A 10,615-nucleotide genomic window follows, 5' to 3' on the forward strand; every position below is an offset into this window, starting at 1 on the left:
ACCCCCGAGCACCAGCTCCATGACCTTTTTTGTGGCTGGGCCCTTGGCAATTTTCTTCAACGACGCCTTGGCCGCGACCGCCCTGGCCTCGATCATCTATTTCATCTTGGCCACGGGGTTAGACATTTCTGGATCACCTGAAATAAACAGAGAAATTAATCTGATATTTCCATATGAAGGGGGACGATAGTAAAAAATTAAAGCAAATAGAAAGGTCTAAAGTCCTCCGGGATGAACCATAATCTAAAGAACAGGCATGACTCAACTCCCTTAGGGCGAAGGAATGAATGTGATCCCCCATGTCGTCTAGGTCCAGAAAATTACCCTACTGTTGGAACTTGGACAAGTACATGAGGGTTAGCATATCCAGGATAATGGGGCATGGAAGCCCTACTTCTTTGATAGCCCCAATCAGGTAGTCTCGGTACATTTTCCTATCCCTAACTAAGTCCTCAAAGTGAGGAGCATAAGTTAAAAGCATAGGCAAATTACCTTGCCCCGAGATGCTATCTCCGAGAGCCCCAATATTAGGATGAGACCCCTTGATAAGGGTGTCCAGCTCTTCGGACGCGGCCCTCTCTGCTTGACGGGCCTACTCTTCCTTCCTCTTCTCCACGTCCACCCTGGCGCGCGACCTCCACAACCTTGATTTGCACGAAGGACAACTCCTCCCTCAGGGTGGGATCCCTCTCACATTGCAACCCCCGGAGGCTAGGGGCCTCTATTGTTAAGTTGGTGGAAAGCATCCCAACTAGCCGGAGATTGTCCGTGGTCACAAAGCCCCCCATGTCCAGCTCCTCGGCGCTAAGGGTGGCGTAGAACTTCTTCTGGTCCAGAATCGATTTGGTGAGGAGAGTCTGGGCGTACGGTCCAGTTTCCCAAGAATGTGAGTGGGAGACAGATAAAACTAAAGGAAAATCAAAAGAATCAAGGGGGAAGACAACTTACCCACGTGCTAAAAGTCCAACACCAACGTGGGGTTCTTCTCCAGGAGGAACCCGGATGTCATGAATCAGTAGTGTCTGACATTCGGGGGGTGCTTCCAGGTGTTGTAGGGAGCCGGATAGTTACCGTACAACTTCAATCTGTAGAAGTCGTCTCGGGTCTTGTCTTTGACATTAAGTTGTGGCTCCCTCTTGTAAAAATACAACATCTCCGCAAGGGTGGGCGCCGGGATCTCCTTAGACGCACAGAAGATGCGCCACCCCGTGAGCAGCTTGTAGGCTTGGGGCAGGAGTTGGAACGACGCGATTCCCACGAATTTTAGGAATCACGCGAAGTAGTTATGAAGTGGGAGCGTAGCTCCTGCACTTATATGGCCTACACTCCAGGCACCAAACTCACCCATGCTAGTGTGGGCCTTCTCTTCCTACCTGGTCAGCCAGTTGTAGAAGAGTCCGGGAGTCGATTCTACACCCAAATGCTTCTCCAAGGCATCAAGTGATGAACCCAAAACGGGTATGTTTTAAATATTTATAACTCGCAAGCGCACGAATCGTATTTATAGAATAGTGTTCGTGTAAGCACGAGATCGAACCCAAAGGAGTTGTGTAAAATTGAAAAGAAAACTATTTTAAATCAAAAGCAATTAATTATAACCTTGCTCCAAAGATTGATGAAAATTTGTGACAAGAAAATAAACTAAAAGATAATAATAAAGATATTAAAGACAATATATAAACATAAATTAATAATAGAAATCAAGATAGTAAAATAAGATTATTAAGGATTAGAATCCATAAAATATAAGTTCAATAATATTTATAAGTACATTGATTCCCAAGTTTTAGTGATAGTTAAAATAAATCAAACTATTATTTTCAAAATAGATTTATAATTTTAAGCACAAATTACTTCTAAAAAGATAGGATTTTTCTTCACTTTTCAAAATTATAATTTCAAAGCATTTAGTGTAAATCAATCTAATGAAATAACAAATAAATCAATGAACATTATTTATAAGGCAAAATATAATATTTTTTTTCTAAGCATGGATGTGTACAATTTAATGACACATCTTACACAAAGAATATTATGTTTTTGCACTAATGAAGAACAAAGTGTAAATATATGCTAACAATCCAAAATACATGATATTTAAGATGAAAGAAGATATTTGAAGAAGAAAATTCCATAAACTTTGTTGCACAAAATGAGAAATCAACATACAAAATAAATACTATTTAGTTACATATTGTTTCATCATCACCTTAATAATCTTAAAAAGATTAGAAACACAAAACTAGAATAGCAAATACAAACTAAAAATTACAAACATAAATAGGAAAATTTGGAGGATGAACCCCCAAAATTTTCCTCTAAAAATACATAGAAAATAACCAAAAAGAAGAAGAAGATGAAGAGAATAGAGAGGTTTTGAAATGTGTAGAATTTTTGGTATGGTAACCTCCCTCAAAATGGACCCCAAATTCCCTTATTTATAGCTAAAAAAGTGGTATTAAAATAATCAATTTAAATTGATTAAATTAAATTAATTATGTGTATGTTTTTTTTCTTTGTGTTTATGTGTTTTTCTTTGTATTTATGCATGTTTTTCCATTTGTTGTAAAATTTAAAAAAAAAAACAAATTCTTTATTTGTTTTTCTTTTTGTTTTTATGTGATTTTCATTTGTTATATAATGTTAAAAAAAAATTATTTTCTTTGTTTTGTTTGAAATTTTTTTGGTGATTTTCATTTTCTAATGATAAGAATTATGATTGAAATTGTTCTTAGTTCTTATAAAAATATAAATAATTATTAAGTTTTATTTTTAATTTTTAAGTTAGTTTTGTTTAAATATATATTTTTCATAATATATCACTTTTCTATTATATTTGAGCTTTTGTGATATTTGGATATAGTTTATTTAAACATTAAATTTTTTAAATCTCTAAAAAAAAAAAAAATTTGAAAAATCCTAGAATTTACTTGATTATCTCTTGAGGTTTAATTTATTTTTGTTTACATAAGTTTGTCTAAATGTTTGCATGATGATTTAATATTTTTGTGTTTGTATGTTAAGTATATATGTTGAAAACAATTTTAACTTTTCAAATTAATTACATAAGCTTTACTTTTATTTGTGATTTTCTTTGAACTATTTCCATTATGTAATTTTTGAGTTAAGCATTTGATATCACCAATTAAAAAAAAAATGTGTGTTTTTAATTTTTCTTTTGCTCGAGGACTAGCAAAATATTAAGTTTGAGGGTGTGATAACTCTACAAAATAGAGTTATTTTACCACTTTTTATGTGCTAATTGTTGCTTAATTCTTGAGTTTTTAATTGATTTATTAAGTTTTAAAGTAATTTTTAATTTATGGGGTTTATTTTGATTTTATATATTTTTGTGTGTTTTTATAGTTATTTTTTTGTGAAATGTTGTAGTTAATTATTTGAATTATTGTAGTTCAATTTGTGGTAAAAAAAATGTTGTATTATTGAACTTAAGTGTTAAATATAAATTAATTTATAATTAAAATTTTCAAAGAATGAGCTTGATTTATTTTATAGTTGAAAATATTTTATTATGATTTATTTTATGTTTATTTTGTAGGGATTTTATTGTATTTTTGTGTTTGGAAAAAATGATAAAAAGCTGAAAAAGAAGTGAAAGATGGCATTTTTGAAACACCATCAGCACAAGGCCCAATCTCTCAACAAGCTACCTTCAGCAAGGCCCAAGGAAGCCCATCAGCTCTCCAGCCATTGCCTTATGCCATCAGCCACGTTCACTCTCCAACATGATGCAGCCAACTCCAAGCAGCTTCCCACACGTCTGATGCAGCCAACTCCAAGCAGCCTCCAGGCCGTACACCACATGATGCACCCACCGAAGCTCTTCACGCCTCCAGCAGCCAGCCACACTCAGCCACCAAAGCCCACAATGCCTCCAATTGTCTTGAGCCCAACATTATCACTATGTCCCTATGTCCAAAAATACCACATTTTTACCCCACTTTCTACACATTTTACCCCAAAACATCATTATTACACCCTATAATTTATCCCTATTTTCCATATTATAATTAATTAATTAAATTGATATAGAGAGAAGAAGAGAAAATAACAAACAGGCTTAGAAAAGGACTTGTGTTTAGAGAGAATCTAAAATTATCAGAAAATTTGACTTGTGACTTATCAAACTTCTTCTTTAGACTTCTCTCTAAGCACTCCTTTTATAGACCCAATTAGGCCATTTAATTTAATTAAAAAATCAATAAAATAATCGCCATTTTGAAGCCCTAGGTCGAAATTATCATGGGCTATAGGCCCGTGAAATTTCCCATTTGATTATAAGCCATTGGACTTAAAATCAAGGCCTGTATTATTTTCTATTGATTTAATTCATTAAATAATTATTTAAATCCTTTATCAAATTAATTATTTATAATTTGAACCTTGATTTAAATTTATTTATTAATTTAGATACCAATTTATCTTAATTAATAAATCTGCCATAATTTTTCTTTTCTTCTCAAAATTACACAACTCTGTGAAACTATCCAAAATTGACCTGGTCAACTTTGATAATTCTAATTGATGATTAAATCAATTAATTGAGACTATCTAGATGATTTTATCCAAGGTACAATGGGGACCATGGGCCTATGAAATCAAGCTCCAATAAGTTATCATAAATCTAACAAATAAATTTACTAACTTATTAATTCCTCGTGACTCCACTATAGACTTGGAATTGCACTTTTGAATTCATAGAACGCTCTATAACAAATATAGATACGCTATTAATTATCCATTGTTACAACCATAATTGTCACTCGATCCTCTATAGACGGTCTACAATGAGATAGGACTAAAATACCGTTTTACCCCTCATTGTATTTTATCCTTAAAACACTTAGTTCCTTGTAAATGATATTTCAGTAAACTAATTTAATTACTGAATGATATCTCTATCATTTAACACCTTGAACCAAACTAAAAGGAAACCATCGTTTCATTTCTTCATCAAAAGCTATAGATGTTCATATCTATGATTAACACTCCCACTCAATTATACTACTGAGTTCCCAAGATGTAAGTATGGGCTAGTCCGTAGGGTAAGCTAGTAACGAACAAGTCAAAGAACTCAAATAATACAATCAGTTAGAATACTAACCACTCAGAATTGAGATTGAATTGACCTATGGTCAACTATATGATATGACTAGAATAGATAATAACGGTATGTTTACTTATCTTATCAACTGTCAATATCGGTCCTGTCTGATGTAACAAATACATCCGATCTTATCTACTTTGCTAATGTTCTGGAAAGAACATAACACTGGAATGTGTAAGTAGATCATATCGTAGATTGGCAAGTCAGTGTAAATCCGGTGCACTGATTAATCTTAGGACTAACTTATTTTGAACATATAATCATATTTATATTCCACTGTGATTACGTCACTATAAATAAGATTAGCTATATGCTCGAGATTTAATAGAAGTTTATATTAAACAAATAATCATGAAAATAAAACATGTGAGCAAAGTGATTGACCAAGTCAAAAAATGATTTCTATTCTTTTATTGATAATAAAATGAGATTACAAAGAATTTGGGTTTTACTTAGGGCATAAAACCCCAACATGTGAAGACCGCCTTCTTGAATGGAGATCTGTTTGAAGATGTTTACATGACTCAACCTATTGGTTTTGAGATGTCTGTCAAAGAACACATGGTTTGCAAGCTCAAGAAGTCTATCTATGGACTTAAATAAGCATTAAGGCAGTGGTATCTCAAGTTTGATATGATTGTCACTGCAAATGGCTTCAAGGAGAATGTAGTAGATCAATGTATATATATGAAGGTCAGTGGGAGCAGTTTTATTTTTCTAGTATTGTATGTTGGCATCTAATAATTCTGACCTATTGTCTTAGACAAAACAACTTTTGTTTAGCCATTTTGATATGAAGGATCTTGGTGAGGCTTCCTATGTGCTTGGGATTTAGATTCTTCAGGATAGGGCTAATGGTATTCTTCGTTTGTCTCAGAAGACTTACATTGATCGGATCTTGAAAAGGTTCAATATGCATGCATGTTCTCCTGAGAAGGCACCACTAGTGAAGGGTGACAAGTTCTCAAAGGCTCAATGTCCACAAAATGATAAAAAGAAAGATGAAATGAAAGTCGTTCCTTATGCATCACTGGTTGGTAGCTTGATGTATGCTCAAGTATGCACACGCCCTAACATTGCTTTTGTTGTCGGCGTGTTGGTTAGATACTTGAGTGATCCTGGACTTAGCCATTGGAAAACAGCTAAGAAAGTCATGAGGTATCTTCAGGGTACTAAGGATCATATGTTAACTTACCGGCGAGCTGACACTCTTGATATAGTTGGGTTTAGTGATGCTGATTATGCAGGATGCGTGGATGATAAAAGGTCCACTTCAGGCTACATTTATATGATGGCTGGAGGGGCTGTTTCATGGAAAAGTGTCAAACAAACACTCACAGCTTCTTCTACGATGGAGGCAGAGTATCTGGCGTGTTATGAGGCTACTTGTCAAGCAATATGGCTGCAGAATTTCATTTCAACATTGAGTGTTGTAGACTCTATTTCGAGGCCGCTTAAATTGTATTGTGACAACTCCGCAGCAGTAGCTTTCTCTAAGAACACTAGGAGTACTTTTCGCTCAAAGCATATTGATATAAAGTACTATTTTGTTAAAGACAAAGTCGCCGAGTCCCTCATTTCTATTGAGTACACGCCTACCACTAGCATGTTAGTAGACCCACTAACAAAAGGCTTACCTATATGTGTGTTTTTGGAGCACGTTGCCCGAATGGGATTGTCAGGAGCCTAGCTTGTTGAGCTCAGTGGGAGTTTTGTTATTTATGTATTAAACATGCTAGTATTTTGAATGGAATGCTTATGACTTGTATTCTGAACATGCATAATGATGTTGAAGTCACTTCATATTGTTATTGACATATTTGTATATACGTTGTTTATCGAAGTGACATGTATAAAGAGAGATGAATGCGCATAGTCTCACTTTACTATACCTCATGTATGTCTAGTATGACAAATATTAATGATTGATATTGTATTCAAAGCCAAGTCATATGTAATATACGTATCCTATCGATATGATATTGTGTATGATTTAGTTGATTGCTTTATGAGTTGGAGAATGTTATGATGGCAGATTATATTGTCCAAGTGGGAGAATGTTAGAATATTATGTGGACTAATATAATCATAAGTATAATATCATAACTACAATCATTAATATAACAGTGCCTAATAATGTCAATAACCATAATGAGATGGTTAATAGTTACTAATTGTGTTAGAGGCACATGAGAGCACCCTTATGACTATAATTGGCCCATTAAATTATGGTCCACCATTAATAATGTGTATTAGCCCAATAAGCCCAATAATCCCTTAGGGTTAGATGGGTGTGTGATATATTAAGATTGTAGTTACAATATTATACTTATGATTATATTAGTCCACATAATATTCTAACCCTAAGGGATTATTGGGCTTATTGGTCTAATACACATTATTAATGGTGGACCATAATTTAATGGGCCAATTATAGTCATAAGGGTGCTCTCATGTGCCTCTAACACAATTAGTAACTATTAACCATCCCATTATGGTTATTGACATTATTAGGCACTCTTATATTAATGATTGTAGTTATGATATTATACTTATGATTATATTAGTCCACATAATATTCTAACATTCTCCCACTTGGACAATATAATCTGCCATCATAACATTCTCTAACTCATAAAGTAATCAACTAAATCATACACAATATCATATCGATAGGGTACGTATATTACATGATCAATATACTAAAGATTCTGCACTTTGCCTACTTTCTGAAGGATGAATTTTGTCCCTATAACTATATCTACATGATCAATCTCTGGCACAAGACTACAAGTGACCAATTTGCTAGTTTTTTGCAGCACAATTCACAACTATATCAGCTTCAATTGGGGAGTGATTTATGCTCACAAGTCTATGAGTTCGAGAGATGGTAGTTATTCTGGGAAAAGTTATAAGATTGGTACAAAAATATGCAAAGTTGTAGAATGTCATCCTTACAACTACTACTTCAGGCTGACAGTGTATTTTTTTTTTCTATTTGTGTTGTGTTGTTTTGTTTTGTATTTTTTTTTATGTTTAAATTTCCAAGTTTGCTATTTGTTACCACAATTTTCTTCGTCCATAAGTGAGAATGCTTAATAAACTTGAGAGGAGGTTACTCATGGACTTTGTTGACGCGGTTCTTCGCCAACAGGTAATTAAGAGAAGAAGAGAAAGGGATTAGTACTCAAAGTAGAACCGTCACAGATATGAAATCTTAGAGAATGAACTAGGTGACTCAAGACACGTTTTTTAAGTGGTTCAAATGTTAAAATCCTTCTACTCCACTAGTCAATATTATTCATATATTCTGGGTATTTGGTTTACAAAGTATATGGCTCTTCAGAGACTATTTTTCCCAACCCCTATCAACTCCCAGGGTCCCCATATTTATAGGAGAAGGCACCTGGAAGTTGGTAGGGAGGTCATCCCGTGACCTTACCATTTGCCATATCAACTCTGTGACATTTATGATTAATTCCTAAACCTGACACATAAGTGTGGTCTAATCAGTATGTAGGGAGATAATGGGCCGCACGGCCCAACCCAGCCGTGGGTGTTTGAATGCGCACGTTCCTGCTGCGTGTCCGAGAAGTCAGGGGGGATATCGGACACGTGATGTCAGATATATGCACGTTTATCTTGCGTGTGTTGACTTTACAAAGGGTCAGAGATCCATGGCCAGCTCGTACCACGAGCTGCTTCCCTGAACCGACCTTCAGCCTTCAGGCCTTCTGATGCCTTCCTCCAGTCTTGGGGGCCCTCGGCGAGCCTTTGAGGATCCCTCGAGCTAAGAAGGTACGATCTGAAAACAGGATCTCCGGCCTGGGGGAGTCCTCCGACTAAACCATGATTAGTCCGAGGCTCGACCTGCTAATCAGCCCGTGGGAAAACCAGGGTGTACACCTACCCCCCAAGCTCCTGCTCGTGGTATATGACGTCATATATAGAAGACCATAGTAGGGGATTTTAGACTTCCCCACAACCCTTCACATTCCATTCTTTGTGCAGGCGTCTGATACGTGGAACGTCATGGGTGGTGACGGTACGTTTTACGAGAACCGCATTTAATGGCCTAGCCTATTGCCCAGCCGTCGTTTCATATTTCGAGTGGAAGGCCTCGGATCCCTCACTAGGGCCATCCAAGAGCCTTCTTCACGTGATCCTTCCCTTATATAAAAAGGGGGTGGCCACCCTACGCACGGGCCATCCCTTCATTCAAAAATTTCCCAAATCTCTCTCCTTCTTCCTTCTCTGACTTTCAGAAGAACGAAACCCTCGACTCTACTGCCACCATTTTCCTTATTCAAGAAGCTTAGGCGCACGAGTTTCTCCAAAGCTTTGGAAGCTACTACATCGACGAGGCTCCTACCAACGCAACACTCTCGTTTACCATCCAGCCATATACTGTAAGTTTTCTGACCCTGTTCATTTTGAAAACATGCCACTGTAGCTTAGGTAAATTTTTTTACTGTAGCCGCATGCAAGGGTTTTCTGGGTTGCGTGGGTAGGAGGGTGACAGCCCCTTTTAGGCTAGGGCACACTTGTTGTAGGAAATCGCCTTAGAGTATGGGTTTCAAGATGCTTCTTCAGGAACAATTTCTGGTTAGGATCTTTAGGAATTTTGGGTGCAAAACCGGGTAGCTTAGGGGATACGCCTCAAAAGCGGTTTTGCAACGCTCTGCCTGTTGAAACTTCCCCCCCAAGGCAAATTTTTACTCTGAACCCCCTGACACACGAATTCCGAGTAAACTGGGATCTGTTGGGAGCATAGGCGCGCGTTCATTGAACCGCGTGGTTCCACTCTCCACGGGCTGGGCTTACCTCAGCTCGTGTAAATAATAATTGCTTCATCCTTCTGCTTGGGTCGCCTTTTCTAAAGTGTTTTCTTTTGTTCGATAGGCGACCAGATGGCTCCAAACAGGAATCTGCCTCAGAAGAACGTGGGAAGCTCGGTATCCCAGCAAGAGAAAGGAAAGGCGGTGATGTCAAGCTCGCCGATCCCCCACTTCGGGCCGGCCGTGGAGAAGCAGGTCGAGGTGGCCCCCGACGCATTCTTTGAGGTGGAGAGAATCGTCTCAAAGGTAACCGACTAGGCGAAGATCAACAAACTCTTCCTCACCCACAACATTCCACTGGGGAAAGCCTCCGTGATTTCCCGACCTGCTGCGGAGGGCGAGCGGAGCTGCACGCCACTCGACGAATCGTTTGCGGCCTGGAGCGGTGAACACTTCAAGGCAGGGGCCTTCCTTCCCCTGGATCAGTACTTCGCTGATTTCCTGAATTATGTGGGGTTGGCCCCATTTCAGCTCCCCCCCCCCCCCCCCAACTTCTACCGTCTGCTGGCGGGCTTGAGGTATTTATTCAAGAAGCAGGAGTGGGAGGTCCCCACTCCTGCGAATATTCTATATTTCTTCTGCCTCAAAGCCAGCCCGGACCAGCGGTGGCGAGGTGACGGGTTCTACTACTTAACCCGTTTCCCTAATA

This window comes from Humulus lupulus, chromosome 2, assembly GCF_963169125.1.
Source record: "Humulus lupulus chromosome 2, drHumLupu1.1, whole genome shotgun sequence".
Classification (NCBI taxonomy): Eukaryota; Viridiplantae; Streptophyta; class Magnoliopsida; order Rosales; family Cannabaceae; genus Humulus; species Humulus lupulus.